Source organism: Cryptotermes secundus, unplaced genomic scaffold (assembly GCF_002891405.2).
Source record: "Cryptotermes secundus unplaced genomic scaffold, Csec_1.0 scaffold1651, whole genome shotgun sequence".
Lineage (NCBI taxonomy): Eukaryota > Metazoa > Arthropoda > Insecta > Blattodea > Kalotermitidae > Cryptotermes > Cryptotermes secundus.
The window spans coordinates 246,403-270,274 of record NW_019743001.1 but is presented as its reverse complement, the minus strand read 5'-3'; the positions used below and the strand labels follow the sequence as shown (position 1 = coordinate 270,274).

Sequence of the window (23,872 nt, the reverse complement as noted above, 5' to 3'; positions counted from 1 at the left end):
GAGTGAGAACATTTGTCGTTTCTTGTATCACTGCCAGCATGAGTGGCCTATACAGACCATTGTGGGCCCTAATGCTTCTGAGAAATTTGAGGGGCATTGGTCTGCCATCTCCAGCCGCTTTGCTTTACTCACTAAATTGGTTTCAGCTGATGCACTCTACGTAAATGCTACCATAAGTGCAAGCGGTATGCTGTTTACTATCGCCCGGTTTGCGCATGCCCCGTCTACGATAATCCACTGGCGCCAAGTTTAAATAATATGAGTGGATAGACTTATATTAGCCGGTCACGGTAGCCGAGCGGTCTAAGGTATGCACTGCCTTCGCTCGCTCGGAAGCCGGGATCGTGAGTTCGAATCACACTCAGGGCACTGATGTTTGTGTGCGTTTTTCTGTGTTTGTGTACAGGTAGAGGCCTTGCGACGAGCTGATCACCCGCCCAAGGAGTCCTACCGAACGTATAAGATCTAGAAAAACCGAAGTTAAAGGAGAAGTTCATGGAGGTAGGCCTAGGCCCACTGGGGCTGTAGTGCCAAGGGGAGGGGGGAAGACTTATATTAATGAACTAATTCCCGACACGCTCAGCGCCAACTAGTCTACGTTGAATTTTCCAGTGTAAGGACTAACACTTCATACCCATACATAACCATAGGAAAATTTATACAGTGCGTTCAGTTAAGGAGGAAACTTCGCAACAGCGCTGACCCGACCCAATATTCCTCACAGATTGCTACTGTAACTGCTGATAGCAGAATGAGTCATTAGCGCTGATAAACGCGCGCCGTTACAGTTACAGCAGCAATCCGTGAGGAATGTTGGGTCCGGTCAACGGTGTTGCCAAGTTTCCTCCTTGATTGAACACTCTGTAGTTCTTCACGTTATAATTTTTATGTTTTTAGACAACAGACAAAGAAGCAAAATGTTCTGGACTGAATGGTTGCAAGCTTTACCTGAATTCAATCTCCTCTTAATTTCCTCCAGAATAACATTTTGATTTTTGCTGTCGTTCCCAAATATTTGGACCGGGCTACATTTTCAAAATATTTGTTTCTTATATCTATGTAATGATCCTGTCCTGCATTTTGGTGACGAGACAACAATGTGGCATTAAACAATTATACTATGCATTTTCCAATCACGTTTTCAGTGAAATCCAGATTTTTTTTTTTTAATTTGTTTCATGGGACACCAAGCATGAAAACGTTCCTGAACATATATCTTTCAAGTAGCAATTAGAACATTAATTCCAATGAATAAGAATAAAAATTAACCCAATTTCTGAAATTAATTTTGTGTTAATAACTGAGATAACCAAGGTAAAAATGGTGCGAAATTCTGAGGCATTTTCATTTGAATTTACTACATTAATATTCGACAGCAGAGGGCAGTGAGGTCAGTGAGCTGTAAGCTGTAATTACGAAGTTATTGTCTTGTTGACGTAATCCTCTTGTAGAGTGTAGATTGATTCATTCATCAGTAATCTGTCATACGACAGGTCCACAGTCTCTTCCAAAACAGATCCTCCACTTAATGCGATCTAGAGCTTTCTCCTTCAAATGAAAATATCCTCTTCTGTCCCCAAGGTCATCCAGCATCTTCTTACGTCTTCTTCCTCGTCTTCTGGTCGCATACATGGTATCATGATATATTGAAAAAAATAGACATTACAATTTTTCAGGACTCTGTGATTTAGAAGAAATGAATGTAAGTTTAAGGTCTACTATAAATGCCTCTGATGATGGCTCCGTGGTGAGCCGAAACATGTAAGGCAGGTGGTGACGAGGTGGAAAACTTAAAAAAGTGTCACATTTGACGGAAGGAACTTGATTGTTAAATGAATGTACTTTTACTAAAATACATTTTCTTTTTATTTCAGGTAAGTGATTTCTTATTACCAGACGCAGAACTGCAAGCTGGTAAGTTGCTGCTTTCAGCATGGCACGTAAATAGTCCCATAAAATTTGTGAGATATAATCATTTTCATCTGCGTATTTCAAAATAATTGCTATGAGGGGCCAAGACTGTTTAGTTTGTTACATATCAAATTACTTTTTGTACCTGATCAGTCATATGGTATGTACGGCGTATTTATGGCTTTGATACTAGGATATCAGGATCGAATCCTGTTTTCAGATATGAGCATTCCATCTACATTAGCTGGAGCCTCTCAAATAGGCTATAAAAAGTTCGAATTTTTCGAAAGTCACTCTGATGATTTTTATTAAATGTCAGTTATTTATGAAGATCATGTTACTAAATAAAACTACACATTTGCTATCTTCAGGAAAATAAAGACACACATATATGGGGCCCAAACGCGAAATGTAATTTTTCTCAAAATCGGTTTTATTGGTCAGACGGGTTTCGTTGTTCGATATTTAGTAGCCAACAATGGACTGCCATGCAACAATCGATTTTTTTTTCCAATGTGACGTAGTCAGTGTTACTAGTGTATGAACAAAAATATATAGTTTCTTTTCACTGATTTTTATCTACAATTCGCTTCTAAAAGAACAGGTTATGCTGAATTGTTTCTAAATGCAGTAACTCGAGCCTAAATATTGTTGTAGGCGTGTTTTTTTTTTTATTTTAGTAACATTTTGTGGCAACGTGGAAGGACTTGGTCTATCTTTAATTTCTCTGTCTCTCTCTGACACTCTTCTGTCCGATATCCATTTGTGTGCAGTCTGTAGTAGAGAGTGTACTGAATGCTTTCTTCCGTTCATTCAATCCGAGGCAGACTGATAGACACCGCAACTGAAAACCAAATAATCTCTACGTGAGGAGTTACGGGCGGACTTGATACTAACATAACCAAAGCTTCCAAATACATGTAGTGTATATATAGTAATGATTAGCCTATTCACAAAGACGAACAAAAGAAGATTGTGGGGCACACGTGACCACCATGCATCTCCTAATGGGAAAGAAATGAAGCATAGAAAAGTGAAGGAAAAAAAAAAGAAAATAATTCAATACCCTAAATCCAATTTGTCGGTGTAAGAATAACACATCCATTTCATGTGAGAAAGCAGACCACAACCACAGAGAGACATTAGCACATATCGAGGTAGAATTGCTGGTGGTTTCCAGACGGTACACACAGGTAGTCATATCTAGCAATAAAAAAGTAGAATGCTTTAAAGAGGAGGAAAAATATCGTAGCGCGTAGACCCGTTGCTAAGTAATGACCTTGTAAACGACGGCCGTTGCTAAGTAATTACCGTAAACCTTAACACAGGAATGATGTTGTTTACGCATTACGAGCGATAGCCACGTGACGCAAAGATACAATTATTGGGAGACGTGTTTTCAATGCGGTCCGTGCCGAGGTCTTACAAGCAGTGTAAGTCTAGAGTTTAGTCATCTGTGAGATAGTCGCCTGCCAGTAAGGACGTGAACACGGAAGTTGAGGGATCTACGGCGTTAGAAGCCGTTACCAGACAACGACTGGTCAAGATACAGCATACTGAGGTTACCAGACAACGACTGGTCAAGATACAGCATACTGAGATTACCAGACAACGACTGGTCAAGATACAGCATACTGAGATTACCAGACAACGACTGGTCAAGATACAGCATACTGAGATGTATAACTTGATGTAATTAACTGCTGAGTGTATGAATTAGCGATAGCGCTGTAGTTTCTATTGGTTACGATCTGTAAGTGGTCAATACATGCAATTATCAATCCAAACCCCGTCTATAGTCACTCATACACGTAATAATATTCTTAAAGTTTTGTAACGTTTATAACAGTTTGACATTATCCAGTTCGAATCTCTGTTAATGTGTTTTTGTGCAGTTCGAAAGCAAACGGCCGAGTATCATATTACAACATACCGCAAATGATTGTGTGGAAACGCACAGAAGAAAAGCAGGATAATTGACGGCTAAATTGCCGATTTTGTTGGCATCGTTTTAGTGTTTAATGGAAAACAATAACATGATATTCTAGAAAAATATTTCGATGATAACCTAACTGAAAAACTAAAAAATTTTATTATGGTGCCTGACCGCATTTTTCTGTGAATCAGGTATGAAAAATTTCTTGTGCGTTGATAAGTATGACGATTTCAACGAAGTGCATACTTGATATTAGGAAAATGTTCTAAAATTAATTTTCATAGATATTGGGCATTCAGTGTTACGGACAAGAGTGAAATCTGAAGAAAGCAGTCTTCTGGGATTTGGCACCGTGTATATGTAGTGTTAACCGACGTTTCGGAGGAACGTATCGCCTCCATCTTCAGGGTAGAAGAAAAAATATATAAGAAATCTGCAAGCAAAGAGACCGTGAGAACCGGTAAAAGCAGACTGTGGAAAAATACACAGCTATCTTACAAAGAGTGAAATCTGTCCGACAGTACCAGCTTTTCGCAATGAAGGGGCTGAAAAAGTGTCAACAGATCAATATGCTATAATCACAGTACTTTCTCGTATATTCTACGAGATATGAGGAAATACAAACACCGTCTTAAAATTTTCATCTAAAAAATTCGCACGCATTATTTAATGTTACGAGGCAGCCTCCGTAGTCTAGGGGTAACGTTCCCACCTCATGACTCAAGGTACGTGGGTTCAAACCCGACGGAGGTCGTGGAATTTTTAAGGGCGGAGTAATTCAGGGAGGGACTTTAAGCCGTGGGTCCCGTGTCGTAGATTTACAGCACGTAAAAGATCCTCATGTATCTAGGAGACCTCTGAGCAAAATTAGGTAAAAAGTTTCCGCCCAAGTAGTTTCCAATTCCTCCGGTAGATGGGGGAAGTATCGGGTACCATTTGCCAGTAGAGGAGCCGAACTCGCTGGCTGAGCGGGGCTGATAGCAAGCACCAGTACCGGTAGGGGATGGCGATAGTAGAAATTAAAGGGGGACGTACAATAGATTACTAGTCGCGGTGCATGGGGAAACCCACCCCCTCTAATACTAATACTAACTAATGTCACTAGGCAGAGTCCGTACTGAAAAGCAAATAATCGCTCTCTTAGTAAAAAGAAATCACCACCATTCACAGAATCCGAAGGTTCATTACCTTAGTCTCTATCCCAATCCGAATAAAATCACTCCATATTGTTATAACTCCGTGGCCTGTAGTCTGCAAACGAACTATACCGACCGCGCGTCACCCGTTTGTCCAACTTTTGCGCATAGAGGTCGCGTGGTCAGCGTTAATCTCGGTTTTATAGACCGGAGCCGCTATTTCCTTCAAATAGCTCCTCATTTATCCTCACGAGGCTGAGTGGACCACAACTTTTCAGAGAATCTGGTAGCGCCGGAATAGAACCCAGGACCTGTGGATTTGTATCCAGGAAATCTGACCACTATACCACAGACGGTCATCCTGTTCTTTAAGATCTATTTTAATATTATCCTGTCGTCTACTGTATGCCTTTCTAGTCCGATAAACTGCGCTGCTTAGGATAACCTGTCCCCTTGTGAAAGAAGCGGTTTTCAGCTGTGGTCATGACAATATTTTCATGCTCCCCACGCTCTTCTGTCGTCAGCTGTTTTGCCTAATGAGTTATGCAACAAGCTGTATTTTAAGTGCAAGCTTGTGTAGTAATTAGTCTTGTCATTTCAGGTTTCACACACACACGGCATTGTGACAGTACGAGACATAATTATTCGGCGTGTCACACATATTATGCCATAAGGTTTACGTGTCTATTTTGAACCTTGGGAAATGTTTCGTAACTCGAACTTGCAGTAAGTCATGAAAGATTTGACTTACTCAATTGTATTAATGTATACTGATCATATAGCCCATGTCTCTTATTATGGAAGAAACAAAAAGAAACGAACTCTGTGGTCTGTAGTCGGCAAGCGAACTATACCGACCGAGCGACCGCCGCTTGTCAGCGAAGTTAGTGCCAAATTTTGCCGATAGAGGGTGTCAGCAGATCCCCACGGTCGTTAATGTCGGTTTCCTAGACCAGAGCCGCTATTTTCTTGAACTAGTTCCTCAATTATCCTCACGAGGCTGAGTGGACCCCATTCCAGACCCACTGCTTCTCACAAAATCTGGTAGCGCTGGGAATAGAATTCGGGACCTCTTGATCTGTAGACAGGAACCACTTGACCACAGAGGCCGTCAGTATTTGAACTCGTGTTACATTTTTGTTCGAACTAACGCTTGTCGTCATATAAATTTCTACAGCCACTTCCTGTTATCATTGTGGGTGATTAGTGCGTTCAATTTTGTGTTTATTTAAATCTGGAAAAGGAAAAAAAATTGCCTGAAACTTTTGTTTCAATGTAAAGCAGTTCGCTTGTTGTACCATCCAAATTACAGCGGATAGAAGCCATCTTGTTCCCAGACAACAGTCCGTTACTGAACAACATTATGACAAAACACCAAACATCTCACTTCCGAACGGTTTGTGGCGTCTTAAAAATCATGTCACATCTGAACAAGAGTGTATTATAGCCACACATGAATAAAAAAGGGAGCGATGTTACAGGGGGCAAGTGGGGTGAAGGGAAAATCATGTGCTTTTCGTGACTACTTCACTCTCATACAGCAAGCAATGGTCCGCCGGAAATGACGTAATCACCAGTAGAGTCCCAGGATTAACTAACTTCTAGGTCTATTAGATACAGAGAGAGGGGAAGTGGGGTGCTGGGGGAAGTGAAAATACCTGACAGGGGGCTACAGAACATTCCCACACACGGGAGATACTGCTACAGGATGTACCTTAATGTGTGATCATTGTTCCACTTTGGTAACTCGTCAGTCACAGCAGGGTAAGCCATGTTTCCTTCTCTGACTGGAACGTAAAAGGGGCCCCAATTTTATTGTAGTCTGGTCTCACGAGTACATGTTACTCGCGTTTTTAGAAATATTTGGAGTTTTTTGAAACTTTCTTAGACCAGTGTGAACCTGCATGAATTGTCAGTTGTTCAACCTCCGCGCCAGAAGTTTGCACGGTCGTCCAATGGACAGAAGGGAATTTAAGTAGCCAGTTGATCCCAAGCTGCAGTCCTGCAGATTGATGTGGTGGTAACAATCTAGAGATACTTGCTTCGAATCTCGAACTGCAGTCTTCACCTATATTTTTCTGGTATGGTTTCAGGTTTTCACAGAGGTAGTCTTCTGGGATATAACACACTGTACTCCGTTGAAAAATCAATAGACGTTTCGGATAAAATTTCGCCTCCATCTTTAGGGACGAAAATAAAACAAGAATGAAACCAACATGAATCAGGTAGCAAGCAGAACGTGCTCTCGCTCATTCTTCTTCACTGAAGACGGAGATAATCTGCTGCTCCGAAACGTCGGTAGATTTTCAACGGTCTACATAATGTTATATCCCAGAAGATATAAATCTTCGATGTTTATGACAAATTTCCATTTCGGGCGGGTTATAATTTTTCTTGATGGTGCTTCTAATGATTTACCCCTGCAACTTAGGTGAATGCTAAAATATTGTAGTGTGTAGAGCTGTTACTATGCAACGACCGCCATACCAAAGCCGTTTCTATGCAAGGGTTCGGTAAAAACGTTCCCCAGCAACAGACACGAATGTAACAATGGTACAGCAACAGAGAAACGGCGTTCTCTATGTGGTCCGTTCCGAGTGGTTATAAGCGAGGCGAGGTTTAAAGCGTAGTCAGTTGATAGTCATGCGGTGAAGAGAAGACCAGGCAGTCGATATGAATGGAAGCAGTTAGTTCCAGGAGTACTCAGTTTAAATTCCTGCTGTGGACATAAGACTTTATGTGTGATATTTGGAGTATGTGATTCAGTGAGACTGTTATAGTTTCTGTGTTAAAATCCGTTGCCAGGAAACGGCCAGTGGAGACTATAACAGACTGAGGACACTAGTCTGTGCATATCAGTGATCTGTGAAGTGTAGTCACGAGTCGTGACTGTATAAGTGGCCAATAAATCGAGTGACCAATCCAAACCCCGTCTATAGTCACTCATATACGTGACAATATCATCTGGAAAGTATCCGTGACTCCTATCCAAAGTTTTATTTTCCTACCGTTCGTTAATACGTTCCGTTATCTTTTATACCCCATTAATCCTGGCGAGTCTTGCACACAGACGCAGTTGAAAAGTACATCTCTCCCTGTGTTTAAGTACGTTGCCACGAATACGTAAGAATTTCTCCACGCATTAATCTCTACACAAAATGTAGATGAGTGGTCAGCTTCACGTTTCGGCAGATTTACTTTAAGAGAAAGGAGTCACAGTAATGGGTGTGCCCAAGAGCCTGCCTGGACGCTGCAATATATATATTTTCTCTGTTACACACACATATATATATATGTAACAGACCGTGGAGACCCATAGGAGTGTGAGATGTCGAGGCTCCCACATTTTCTACACAATCGGCTCATAGATGGAGGTGAGGTTGTCAGCCCTACGTGCCGGCCGCCCTTTAATCCCAAGAAAACATTCCTGGTTCTCATTTCCGTTAGAGGCTGAGTCGACCCCAGGGCCATAGTATTGCTGGTGGGATCAGGTCAATTGAAAAGTCCAAGGACCTCATCGGGACTCGAACCCGCGATCTTCTGTCTTGTAGCATAGTGCCTCGACGCTGTAAAGAAACAAAAATCTGTACCCTGTAGGGACTCAAACCTCTGTTTTCCTGTCGTTTAGCCTGTAGCGTATTCACTGTATTCTGGAACTGAGCTATGGTCCCACAGGAAATTGAACTTATTTCACATTGATACACGAAATAATACGTGATAGTACCTCTAAGTCATTATTAATGATTGACCATGGGCAAGAGTACATGACCCTGATCCTGGGCTCTGGTAGGAACGTCCCCCTTGGCCCCTACTGTCATACCAACTACTAGGACCACATGTCCTTCTAACCATTTGGTACTAGGGACTAGTTTCCACGAGTTAAACGGCCGAAGCGTGAAAGTGCTGAACAGTTGTAGCTGTAAACGCTGTTCAAGACTGCAAACTACAAATTTTATAGCTCTTTTCTGGACTGAATAAATACTGTGTATGAAGAAAGTCGTCTTCTGTGTTTAGGCGCCGTGTATTCTTCATTTTGGCCGACGTTTCGGAGGAACGTATCGCCTCCATCTTCAGAGCAGTGACTGGCAGAATGCAGTAGCTACTGCTCTCTGAATTCCAAGCCATTCACTGCTCTGAAGATGGAGGCGATACGTTCCTCCGAAACGTCGGCCAAAACGAAGAATACACGGCGCCTAAACCCAGAAGACGACTTTCTTCATAGTCATCGCCGTGAAAACCTCAAAACTTACATAAATGCTGTATATTGTCACGAATATGGATGTTACTATAGACGGGGTTTGGATTGGTAATCGAATTTTTTACTCACATTTATACAACTCGTTACTACACTTCAGAAATCACTATCTCACAAATAATAGTGTTCTCAGTCTGTTACTGTCTAAACTAGTCATTTCCTGGTAACGGCTTCTAACAGTGTAGATTCTTCAACTTCCGCGTTCACTTCGTTTCCCGCTAGCTCTCATCTGCACAGACTGAGTCTTCTCTTCACAAACTAACTGAACTCTAAACTTGTCCCTTTTATAACGCATTGGCACGGACCGTTCAGGAAACACTGTTCGTCATTATTTTTAATGTAGTTGTTGCTTGTTAAGAATCGGCTGTCTAGCTGCGAACGTTATTTTGTTCTGAACGCCACAGTATTTGCAAGGGGAAATTTCTCTCTTTTCCACTGAATGATCTGAAAGAAGTGCCCCCGGAATAGAAGCAACACACTTGTCCCACAGTTCGATACTGATTCGAGATACACCCATTCGACCTCTCGACCATCTCTGATATCCTGAACAGCACATAGCATTTCCTAAACGAAAGTTTATTTCAGTTACTGACCAGACACCTCCCCACCATTTTCATCTGGAATCATAAATATTCTGTGTTCTGTTCGGATACTAAACAATGGACAAAAGCCAGAAACACGGGAATAAATATTAAATAGAATATAACAGACAAAAAACAAACTCCGTCGTCTGTAGTCCGAAAGCGAACTATACCGAGCAACCGCTGCTTTTCGGCGAAGTTAGTGCCAACTTTAGTATATAGAGGATATCACGTGGTCAGCGCAACGTATCTCCACGGCCATTAATCCCGGTTTTCTAGACCGGAGCCGCTATTTCCTTAAAACAGCTCCTCAGTTTTCCTCACAAGGCTGAGTGGACCCCGTTCCAGACCCACTGCTTCTCAGAAAGTTTTGTAGATCTTGGAATCGAACCCGGACCTCTGAATCTGTAGCCAGAACCTCTGATCACTAGACCACGGGGGTGGTATCGAAAGAAATCCCGTAGGCTTGGATTTCAATCGCATTTGAGCCCGAGAAACTCTGTGCGCGCGACGAAACCCAGAAGTACAACAGTCGACATTTAGAAATGACTGTTGCGCAACAAATGCTCACTGCACGTTTCTTATGTTCCAGTAATTATCTTTGCCTCCATCTGCGTACGCTAACTCGCGTTAGAGATCTCTAACAACCCATCACCCTAGAGCGTTGAGCAACTCGAAGCGTTTGTCTGTCCACTGTGCAACATGTTTCGTCATGAAGCGTTCCCCTCTTCGGCGTGTAAACAGAAAGCAAGCTCACGCCTGGGAAATGCAACAGGATGAAAGGCAAAATAAGTAAATCCACAGAGCAGAGTCCTTGTTGAGAAGCTGATATTCGCTCAGCTCTTCAATGCATTCTTATATAGGCCGCAAACCGGCAGCCGTCAGGACACGATGTCTGTGACATGACGCAAAGAAAGGAGCACAGTTGAAACGAATGAGATTATGAAAATCGCCGCACACCGGTCTGAGTCATGATGCTGACGAATCACGAATGAAGCAAGACTGGATCTTTGGTCTCATGTCTTGATGCTTGTCTTGACGCAGTTGGTGTGCGGCAGCCCTTAGAATTTACTGGAACCTGAATGTACATTACTGTCTTATTCATAACCCGACGCCACACTAAACCTTATCCTGAGCCACCTTAAACCGCTTTCCTAAGATCCATATGAACATTGTCGTCTCATTTATTTCTAATTCCTTTATTTTCTTTCCTTCAAACTTTTCGACAAAATATATGTGTTCTTATATACCCTTGCATATTATGTGTTCCGTTCAGCTTAGTTTCTTGGTTTGATCAATCTTTTATTTTTTTTAGTGGAGTGGGACTAAGTCCCTTGTACTGCGGCCACTTCTGGCCTATTGGCACTTCTGGCAAGGGAAACGAAGTACTCGGAAAAAACCTGCCCCAGCGCCACTATGTCCACCAGAAATCCCACATGACTTGACCTGGACTCGAACCCGCACCGCCTAAATTATGGCACAACCATAGTGATTATAGCAGTTGTAGAGTATGAATTATGAAGTTTCTTGCTGTGTAATTTTCCCATCTATTTACTGAAAAGGTCATATTAACCTATGCTTAAATATTTTTTAATTTTCTAGTAAAAATTAGTTCATTTTTATGTATTTAGTTGACGGTGAATGTCAGTGGGTTGAAAGTACTACAGTTAATGTGGTGCATTTTAGGGCCACGTAGAATTGCATCCGAGACCACACTCTTTCACAACCAAATTCGAATCCATACCATTCTGAATTATTTCTATTTATATCCTTCCCAGACTTCCATAGATCAAGACACAAATATCTTACTCATTAATCAGCAAATTACTTCTTACTTATAAATTAATATGGCAGTAAGTAAGTTCGTTCTCAATTCATTTTGTCGGTAACAAATTTGTGGGTCAGGTTGTTGTTTGGGGTGTAATCTATCTGTCACTCTTTCACGTTCCCACATTAATAACGAGTGAGTTCACCGGATTCTGGTGGAACAATGAAATTTTATCTGTCTGCTCGTCTTTCTCACCTCTCTGTGCCTCGAATACCTCAAAGAAAGCGAATGGGACAGTTAGAGATTACTGGAATTAAACCTACCTGGCGACAAAACTCTTTTCCTTTCCACTGCACCGCGACACAAGACAGCCCACTTTCCTTCTCTTAGAAACAAAATGACGTTTGAATAATGTACATATGGGCATTTTCCTTACAAGTTTCACCGATTTTCATGACGTCGTGCTGCTCGGGACAAACCTCGCCGTAAGGAAGACTTTCCAATGGTTCATAGACTTGTCTTTACCCTGAACTCTCTGAAAATTTCGTATCTTCTGGCTACAAAAATCGAGCCTTGTCTTCGGTGCAGTGTGTCAACGTTTTAAATCGTTTTTAAGCGTCGCAGCCTTGCTCAAAAGACAACGAAGACAAGGAACGTGGAAAACGTGAGTGAAGTTACTTGTTGTTTATATCCGCCATCTTTCAGTGCTACCAACCTCATCATTATAGTGATTCAAAATTCCCGTTGCTTTTAAATTTCACTCATGTTTACAAATTTAAATGAAAGCGTATTCACTAATTATATATGCGCTCCTAAGAAACGTATTNTTTTAGTATGGAAATCAGAATGAAATAGACCACAAGAAAGACCAAGACGTAGATGGTGGATAATATTAAAATATATCTTAGAGATATAATGAGGTAGTATGGATTGGATTGATCTGGCTAAGAATAGGGACCAGTGGAGGGCTCTTGTGAACACGGTATGAACCTCGGGCTTCCATAAAATGCTGGGAAGTTCTTAAGTAGCTGCACAACTGGCAGCTTCTCAAGGAGGACTCAGCTCCATGGAGTTAGTTACGGCAGAATTGGGATATTCGTTGCCGCTGCCTGATGTAACAACAGCGCATTGTTGGGCCGGGGTCTGATGCTTCTCAGTTCTCTTCATAACTTCACCGCTCATTTACGCCTTCTTTAGCTGACTTACTGGACTGCGGACAGGATGATCGGGTAATTGGGGTTCGATCCCAGACAGCAGTACACATTAACCTGAGCTGCATCGCTCTGGCCCCCCACTGGGTCATAGTGGATAGAAGGGTCGTGGCGTGAAACTCACCATTTACCTATATCTAGTGCAGAGTTTAAGAGTTCATGTTAATTTATCTCCACTTCCCTATACGTCTTTATGGTGCGGTACGTAATCAGGTTCAGGTTCAACTTAAATTTAACTTCATCCTACTCACATCATCTGACTCGCTACTTTACAAGATCATTCCCCACCAAAATTCAGTATGCATTATTAGTTTCGCCATCCTATCTTGGCAAATGAAAGTGTCCCTATGCCCAGGAACCACAGTATGAACACACACATATTTTCTTTGTTTAATAATTTATCGTCCGCCTCTGTGGTCTAGTGGTCAGAGTTCCTGCCTACAGATCCAGAGGTCCGGGTTTGATTCTCGGAGCTACCAGATTTTCTGAGAAGTAGTGGGTCTGGAAGGAGGTCCACTTAGCATCGTGAGGATAATTGAGAAGATATTAAAAAAAAAGCGGCTCCGGTCTAGAAAACCGATAATAACAGCCGTGGGGTTTCGTTGCGCTGACCACGTGACACCCTCTATCCGCTAAAGTTAGCACTAACTTCTCCGCCAAGCGGCGGTCGCTCGCTCGGTATAGTTTGCTTGCGGACTAAAACCATGGAGTTTGTTTTGTTTTTAATAATTGTAAATGAATTTTTTATTGAGGAAATTGAGAAAAATGGAGATAAATTCCCTGTTTCTGAACCACTCAATATAATAGCTCTGGAATTTCAGAAAGTTCTGTGTTAGGTCCAACATTCAGTAAACCTTTCCATCATGGCGTACTCGTATAATTGCTCTTCAGAAATTTTATCACCGCTTTCCAAAATTAACTTTGACAGTTTACGTAATATCATTTGATGGCTTTTAGAATTAAGTCTCTCACATGAGTGTGTAATTACATGGATCTGTGTTTGTCAGATGTAATTGTTCGTCTCCATTCCACTTGCGCGCTGTTTCGCTCTGTTTGTTTGAGTGATCGAGCGGAAATACGCAGGTCTACATGACGAGGCGTCAGAACTGCTTCAACAGAACAGTCTGTTTGTTTCAAGATCAGTAAGCAATTATTGAAATCTATGCATGTCTTTCAAGGGAATGTCCGTCTTCCTGCGACTAAGCAGACATATTTAAGGAATCTGTCCCAATAGACTCTATGTTCATGTTAATCATGTCATCGATCTGAAATGTTTAAATTATATAAATGCTTTATTAGTGTTGGTTTTATCAACGATGAAATATTATTTCTACCTGTAAGATTTGAGTTTTTCAAGGCGGTAACTGTGAAGAATGCCGTCTTTTGGGATGTGGCACCATCTAGATCTTGTGTGAACTGACGTTTCGGAGGAACGTATCGCCTCCATTTGCAGCCACCTACTTCACGCTGGTTCCTCGTACGTGGATTTTTATACCCTGAAGATGAAGGCGATACGTTCCTCCGAAACGTCGGTTTCAGGGCGTCACATCCAAGAAGACAGCATTCTTATTATTTCTACAATTTCTATCAGAAAAATAAATCAACATTAAAGAAAAGAATACAATTCAGTCTTCAAGAACATTAATACTGTCACGATTTTATGGAGTGTGACTATAGACGGGGTTTGGCTTAGTAATTGGATTTATTGAACACTTCCAGATCGTAACTACAAGAAACTATAGCGCTATCGATAATTCACACATTCTCAGTCTGCTGTGTCTTCAGCTGTCATTGTCTGGTAACGGCTTCCAAACCGTGTTCATGTCGTTACTGGCTGGTGACCCTCTCACAACTAACTCCTACTCTTCTAACTGTCGTCTCAAGACTCTCTCATAACAGCACGTGCTCCTCGTTACATATTCTCTGCACGGATCGCACAGAAAACCCCTCTCCTAACATTCTTCTATTGTTGTATAACGTGGCTATCGCTAGGACCGCATAGAGAATACCATTCCTGTGTTGATGTTTACCTGGAACGGCAGTTGTTTACAGAGTCATTTGTTAGCAACGGATCTGCAGGCTACAGTACTTATAAACAATTATATATTACTAGCTGTACCCGGCCAGCATTGAACCATGAAGGCCTGAGGAGGAGTGGAAGTGTAGATCCACCATTCTTGGCATCGGCACAAGATGGAAGTGAGCGGTCGGCTTCATGACCCTACCACTTTACCCCGTGAATAGAGCCCACAATACCCACCGAGTAGGAGTAAAGTAATACGTAAACATAATAAATAGGGCGTCCTTACGTTACTGATGAATGAGGCGGCCTCAGAATAACCGTGAATATGTTGAATAAGCAGTCACTGGCAACCGACAAGGGGTAGTTCTCCAATTTGAGGCTGGGGTGGGGAACAACCTCTCACAATAAAAATATGCATGTTGTGAAATGTCACAACGGACCTCGAAATTTGATCGACTGTTTGGTACGATCAGAGCATCTGAGAAATATTCAAAATTTAGAATTTGTCTCCAAAGCAGTTAATTAAACATGTTTACAGCTCCTCACGTTTAAGGGATTTCTATATCGTGCTAACTGCGCATGTCACTAGACATGATGACAACAATATTGCAATTCACGCGACTTTTTAGTTCCCGTTGTGCACGGTAGAGGCATCGGAGATTGAGGTCATTGCCATCTAGCGGCGAAATACATGAACTACGACGCCCGATTAACGAGCCTGTAGCCACCATCGCGTGTATTGATGATGTTCATGCTTGTCACAAGTGCCCAGTTATTAATTTTTATGCGGCCACCAAGCTATTTAATAATGGATGAAGTATGGCGGGTGGTCGTGTTGACGTTATGAATAGCAGAGAGAAAACTTACTTGGCTACTGAAGACATTAACACTTTCTACGCTGCATTTTGGTAAAACTTTTATCGAGCGAATATGTGGTATAGTGGTCAGAGTTCCTGGCTACAGATCCAGAGGTCCCGGGTTCGATTTCCGGCACTATGCTCAACAGACTAATTCCTCTATAGCTAGAGCATACCACAACATCGGCTTTCTTATGGATAGGGCATACAGTACTTAGTTTCAATTCCTCTGGGATTATTTCAGTTATCCTTATCTTAACTATTAGCTGATGTAAGTGCTTAGCATATTCTGGGCCTGCAAGTTTCACTAATTCTGCCGTGATGAGATCCATTCCTAGAGATTTATTATTTTTCAATTTTTTTGATAGCTTGTTCTACTTCTTTTATTTTTGGCGCTGGCTCTTCAGCCTCAAAATTTCCTTGAGTCCGGTCTATGGTCATACCTTCCGCTTGTTCAGAGGCGTTATCATTTAATAATTCCTCAAAATATTGTTCCCATCTTTTCAATATTGCTTCATCGCTACGCAATATTGTGCCTTCTTTGTCTCTACATAAGGCTGTTCTAGGTTGAAAGTCCTTTGAACGCTTGTTTAGTTTTTGATAAAACGCTCTAATTTCGTTTCAACTTCTTAAATGCACCATCCCACCCCAAAATCTCCTGATTTCCGAACAGAACAATACATTATTATTATTATTATTAAAAGTGAAGGTAAAGTTGTCCCTGACCGTAACTAATTAAGCATTACTCCATGAAGGCGTATGGGGAAGTGGATATATGGATCCATATTTTCTTGAACTCGGCACTAGTTGGAGTTGAGTTTCCGCTACCGCTTTATCCCCGCGGAAAGAGCCGCCGGTACCCATTGTAATAGGAGGTTGGGTGTACCCCAGAGCCAGTCTGGACGATATGGAGAAGTGAAAATTCTTGCCTGACCTGGACTCGAACTCCGACTCCTCTGTCCTCCAACCCGTATCCAGTCGCTATACCGACTACGGTGCAATATTCGAATAACATTGTAAGCTATGATTTCCATAGTTTGGTCAAATTTTGACTGCTGAAGGCGCTAGACTTTCTCTTCTAACATGAACCCAGTTTGAAACATTTGCCACAGCTGGAAATGCTAAATCAGCTTCAGCAGATGGGCTCATTGAGAATTCTCTCTCTGTCTTTTTTTTTTGCGAGTGACAGAGAGATGACAAATATGACACAAGAATATCACACATAAGACGCGGGGACGGGGGAGGTTACAGGCAGCGTGAGCACGGGAGCGTGTCCTAGCGTGAAGAAGCCACCCTCAGTGCAGGACACACACAGACCCAGTCATGACAGTGAGGAATCCCCGCAGATTGCTTCGCCCACCATTCACCTGCGTGCAGCATGTGCGCATGCGCGTCGTATTGCTTTGCAGATATAAACGAGTAGACAATGGATACCAGCATTCGGTACCATATAAACATTTTGTAATGTGCTACTTGTACAAGCAGGAGCCGGGATGGCTCAGTCGGTATAACGACTGGCTACGGGGTGGAAGACAGAGGGGTCGGAGTTCGAGTTCCGGTAGGGTCAAGAATTTTCTCTTCTCCAACTGGTCCAGACCGGCTCTGGGGTTCACCCACCCTCCTATCCAATGGGTACCGGGGATTCTTCCCTTGAGGATAAAGCGGCCGGAGCGTGACGCTGACCACTCACCTCCAGCTAGTTCGAGGTAAAGAAAGTGTGGATCTATACATCCACTCTCCCATACACCTTCATGGCATAGTGCTTAATTATTTACTTTATTAGTCACACAAGCTGTTAATATTCAGTTGTTCAAGACAGTCCTTACAGCCAACCTTCTCCATTAGAATTCATTTATTCATCAATGGCTCTACAGCCATTTGTTGGGACTTTCTCACTTTTTCAATTTCGTGATCTATTTACACAGTTTGTAGGCCTCCTTGGACGGGGGATGAACCCATCACAAGGCTACTACCTACACACAGGGCAACACAAACACAGATTAAACGCCCACACAGACATCCATGCCTCGAATGGGATTCGAACCCACGATCCCAGTGTTCGAGCGAGCGAAGACAGTTCATGCCTTAGACCGCTCGGCTACTGTGACCGGCAGTGTATAAGAATAATATATAAGAATTCAGTTCGTACCTCACAGGAAACAGATCCGAACCCACGATCCCGGCTTCCGAGCGAGCGAAAACAGTTCATGCCTTAGACCGCGCGGCCACTGTGACCGGCAGTCCAACAACATTTTTATCATAAATTCCTTCAGTTGTATTTCATGGCGAACAATTTTAAACATATTTAAAGCATAACTACGTATTTATGTAAGAGCTTACTAGGTAAAGCGGTGGGCTGGGGGCTGGACGGCCGGGGTTCGATTCTCTCTACAAAGTCCGGACTGAGTCTTGGGCCTATATATTCTGCTATACAACGGGTATCACATATTTCCCTGGGGTTAAAGAGGTAGAAGCGTGAAGCTGACAACTCCATCTAGCATCGAGATTAAGAATGGTGGAGTTATACCTCCACTCTCACATAGGTCTTCATGGAGTGGTGAAAAATCCAATGACATCATCAGGAATCGAGCCCGCGACTTTCCGGCTTGTAGCGTAGTACCTCAACTGCGCTACCGCATGCCCCTCTGTGTTCTGCTGAACTACAATACAGCAGACAGGAGTGGAGGAATGAAATACGCGAAAGCTTAACAACATATTCTTTTGATCTGCCATGCATGTCACACTCTACCTCACACACACAAGATTACATCCTATTTGCAGCTAGTAACCACTAAAAGTTTATTCTCTGAAACCCACTGGGCCCCCAATTTATCAAAAGCAAAATAATGTTGACAAGAACAAAGTTGCCATATGCCTTTTAGCTTATTATTTATTTACTACCCAATTTTTAAGACCCTCCTCACAAAATTCTGTCAACAGTTTTATGTATGTCAGAAACTTAAACTACAGACGTTGAAAACAGTACGCCATATGCGAAACGGCTTTTATTGCAGTTAAATGCCACACATACAGTCGGGCTTCAGACGTCTACAAAGCCATTAATCAAGTTTATAATCTGGAGAGGAAAATTTTTGATTTACGAAATTGGTTTCTATTGGTCACACCGACTCTTGTAGATGACGTGATAAAAGAATGAAGTTAAACGAGGCATCGGAAATGAAGTCATTAACATGTAAATCACATTGAATATATTATACACCAGCCACAATGAGTCCGAACATTCACTTCATTCACGATAAGTATTGTTGAGACAAGTGAAAACCAATGATCACACGCAACTCTTCTAATAAAGGAGTTGTCAGAATTCTGAACTCCACTAATCACAATTACCCAGAAGTCAGCAGTGACTGCCCTAATGACACCCAACATTTACCTGTATCACTGCGCGCGCACTACTTTGTTTCAGTGGTTTTCTTACTGTCAGTCCTTCTAATGTAAGATAGGAGGTCGCGGGATAGCTCAAGCGGTTAGTCGCTGGCTTCCCACCTCTGCGGCCAGGGTTCGATCCCGGGTCTGGTCAAGTGGGATTTGTGGTGAACAAAGTGGCGCTGGGGCAGGTTTCTCTCCGAGTACTTCGGTTTCCACTCCCAATATTCATTCCACCAATTGCTCCACAATCACCCTCACTTATCATCTGGGGCTGGTACAGTAGGACAGAAGTGGCCGCAGTACAAGGGACTTAGTCCCACCCCACTAGCAATAAAGAAAATGTAAGACAGAGAGAGAAAGCATGAACTGCGTTTAAACCAACTTCCCAGGAAGATATTCTCTCAATTAATCAAAAAAAACCCCATACTTTTAATGGAAACTGAAGGTTCATTTCCGTGTTCACAAAAGCCAGACACTGAGCCCTGTTCTTAGCCAGGTGAATCCAGTCTATACATTTATATTTTTAAAATTACTTTTAACATAATTATTCCATCTACGCCTAGGTCTACTAAGTGATTACTTCTTTCAGTCTTGCCGGAATTAATTTTATGGTGATTTAACATTTCCCCTGTGTGTAAGTCCCTCTCGTCTTTATATTTCGTTACCCCAATATTATTGCTGAAAAGCTAAAATCATCAAATTCACTGAAGTACGATTAGAATTTTCGTAGCTCTATAATATTAATGTCCTAACCAAAAAATATTTAGTCTTTAAGGCAGAAACGAATATTAATCATTACTGCAATCCGTCATGAGACGAGGTACGAGGCAGCGTAGTTGGTTGAGGCATTACAAACCGGAAGGTAGTGGGTTCGCTTCCCGATTAGGCGATTGGATTTTTAAATTTACCTAATCCTTCCATCAGCATTATGGCCCTACAATAGACTTAGCCTCTAACAGAAATGAGTGCCATGAATGTTCCTGAGGGTAATAGGCGGCCGGCTGGGGCTTAAGGCTGACAATCTCACCGCCATCAGTGAGCCAACTATCTATAAAATGTAAGAGCATCGACGTCTCACAACCCTATGGGCCTCCACGGCCTGTTACAGGGGTATATTTACATTCACCCCACAGCAATCTGTGAGCCGATTATCTAGAGAAAATGTAGGAGCCTCGACGTCTCACAACCCTGTGGGCCTCCACGGCCTGTTACAGGGATACCTTTACCTTTGTTACATATTATGAATTCTGTAAAAGTAGGAAAATATTGGATAATGCAGTGGAAATAGACAGTAGAGAGATCCTGAAAGCGAGGGATTGGATAAAAGAATCCCTAGACAGTCAAGTTTGTAGGCGTCGCTTAAAGGAGGCCAACACAAACGGAGGATGTTCGTGAAAAAGAATGCCAGGACAACATGAGGACCTAGGATTTAACAGGAAGATGGAGAAGATCCTTAGAATTATGAGCTTCATTTCGCAGGAGCTTGAAATTTCTAGAAGGACTGAGTAAATGCAATTATTTCAGGAAGACTCTGCCTCGAAAAGTTAGTAAAGAGAATTCTGTCTCTCATTTTCTCATACGCTGGAATTATGCTGCAGTATCAAGCTCACATCGTCCCTCGTGATGATGTCTCTCTATCTCTTTCCCCGTGCAGTGACAAGGTCTGACGGATGACCATGCAGCATCGCATGTCACGGGGAGCTGAACTCGGAGAATACCCGGCAACCCCTCGCTCACTTGCCGCGAAATTAAAACAACGGCAGCCCGTAGTCCTCATGGGAGCCCTGCGTGTGTCTGTCTGCTGGTGATGACTAAAAGATGAGGAGATGTTCATATTTCACGGATGCTGGCTTTATCCCGCCCGCTCGCCCACAATTCGTTTACCAGTCAGGACTCCGCATAAAATATAATGAAAGAACATGAATAAATCATGAAACCTCATATTTTTCATAACACAATTTCAACAGCGTCCGCACAGTATGTCATTTTATGTTATTCATTTGTTTCTTTTTGTATCTGGCTATTATTTTTTTTAAAATGGCTAAAATATTATTTCTGAGAATAAACTGTTCACGTGACACTGTCTCCCTATTCACAGAGTCTAAGCAGTGTTGTTACTTCTGTTTCATATTCCAGATTTTTCAGCTTCCAATGTATTCCTTCCATATTCCTCCATTTTCATTATTTTAAATTGTTAAAGAACTCCTTGGTTTTAGTCCGCAACNATCTCCGTAATTTTAGTCCGCAAGCTAACTATACCGACCGAGCGAACGCCGCTTGTCGGCGAAGTGAGTACCAACTCTAGCGGATAGAGTGTGTCGCGTGGTCAGCGCAAAGAATACCCACGGCCGTGGGTTTTCTAGACCGGAGCCGCTATTTCCTTCAAATAGTTCCTCATTTATCATCACGAGGCTGAGTGGACCCCGTTCCTTACGCACTACTTCTCAGAAAATCTGGTAGGGCCGGGAATCGAACCCGAAACCTCTGGATCTGTAGCCAGGAACGCTGACCATTAGACCAAAGAGGCGGTCTTATCATAGGACAGATTAAGAAATATATAAAAGACGGGTCAGGTGCAGTGATACATGACTCACCACGCCGCGTGTACCTACCTCTGAAATGCATTAACACAAATGTCTTCCTGTATTAATTGCCGTGCTCGGAAATTTCCACTGTGACGCAGAGTTCAACATTTTCTCTGTCCATAGTGTCGCTGATATCAACGACTCTGAGTTCTTGAAACATGTTTAGAATATATTGCTTAGGTATCGGTACTGGCATCTAAAGATAAGCTGGTAAATATGTATGGGTGTGAGACTTGGTCTCTTGTCCTGAAAGAAGAAGATATTTGAGAACAAAGTGTTGAGGAGAATATCTGATATAAAACTAGATAAATGTTACGGAATATTATAAAAATAAACAAACTCCATGGTCTGTAGTCCGCAAGCGAACTATACCGACAGAGCCACCGCCGCTTGTCGGCGAAGTTAGTGCTAACTTTAGCGGATGGAGGGTGTCACGTGGTTAGCGCAACGGATTCCCACGGCCGTTAATCTCGGTTTTCTATTTCCTTGAAGTAGCTCCTCAGTTATCCTCACGAGGCTGAGTGGACCCCGTTCCTTACCCACTACTTCTCAGAAGATCTGGTAGCGTCGGGAATCGTACCAGAGACATCTGGATCTGTAGCCAGGAACTCTGACCACTAGACCATAAAGGTTAATGCACAAGTGATCTAAATATGTCCACATGCCTTAAGCACCACGATATGAAGACATGGGAGAAAGATCATGAAGCTCCACCCATTCTCATACTGGATACAAGATATATATTTCCTTGGCACTACAGCCCCAGTGGGCCTAGGCCTACCTCCATGAACTTCTCCGTTCACTTCGGTTTTTCTCGATCTTACACATTCGGTAGGACTCCTTGGGCGGGTGATCAGCTCGTCGCNAGCGAGCGAAGACAGTACATGCCTTAGACCGCTCGGCTACTGTGACCGGCAGTGTATAAGAATAATATATAAGAATTCAGTTCGTACCTCACAGGAAACAGATCCGAACCCACGATCCCGGTTTCCAAGCGAGAGAAGACAGTACATGCCTTAGACCTCTCGGCTACCGTGACCGGCCTACTATATATATATACTTATATATACCTGCTTGAAATCTTCATGAGATTCATATCGGATTAGAGGGTGAGTTGAACTCAGAAGGCAGGTTTAGATATAGCAACGAAGATAAATATTCTGCCTTTACCTGGCATAGAAACACAGCCCCTCATATTTCACGTTAATGACTTTTTTCCTGCTCGTTAATTACTTAAACGTAACAGCGAAAATCTGAATATTGAGTACAAATACCGAGTAAGAATGCATTGAAAACATTGAAAACAACATTGTCATCCTAACAGCAGGACACGTGGCGACATGTCAAGAGTTCACTGTCGGATGTCCAGTCATGTACTTTCCGTCCAAAACCCAAGTATATGTTGACCCGTGCCGAACATGTGTAGCATCAAATTGGTTCCAAGCTGTTGCTTTTTCAGCACTAACCTGTTAGCGCTCTGTCAGACCACACACACACACCCACAGACACACATACAAACACACGTGTAATAATATGTAACACTCAGAAAGAGATAAACACTTGAGGCCCATACACGCCAAGTTTAGATCAGTGCACGCCTGGTGTTACGCGCTGTTGCGCTTCTGTGACTTCACGGAAGGTTTATGGACCTCTGTGCATTATTGCCAAGAATCAGTAGCCTTCATATCAGGGGTAGGCCTCAACGGTCGCCCAGCCAGATGCTCCACCTCCTGTTAGACATTTCATACGTAGGGGGAAATTGGAAAGTTTGGTTTCCAGGGTGACACTCAACAATTTACTTTGTCACTTTAGTTGGTTGAGGTACTGTGCTACAAGCCGGAAAGACGGGAGTTCGATTTCCGATGAGGTAATTGGATTTTTCAATTGATCTAATTCTTCCAGTCGCACTGTGGCCCTGGGGTTGATTCAGTCTGTAACAGAAATGAGTACCAGTAATCTGAGGATTAGAGGACGACCGGCGCTTAAGGCTGACATCCTCACCGCCATCTGTGAGCCGATTGTCTAGAAAATGTGGGAGCCTTGACGTCTCACAACCCTATGGGCCTCCACGGTCTGTTACAGGGATAGCTTTACCTTATTATTTTTTTTTCCTTGGCGCTACAGCCCTCATTTGGGCCTAGGCCTACCTCCATGAAACTCTCCGTTTCACTTCGGTTTACTTGATCTTACACATACGGTAGGACTCCTTGGGCGAGTGA

General features: G+C 42.6%; 1 protein-coding gene across 2 annotated transcripts in view; it reads left to right on the top strand.

Moving 5' to 3' along the window:
- Positions 1–23,872, top strand: part of LOC111873681 (paired box protein Pax-2a) — a 407,427-nt gene that overhangs the window by 188,078 nt on the left and 195,477 nt on the right. The window lies entirely within an intron of this gene.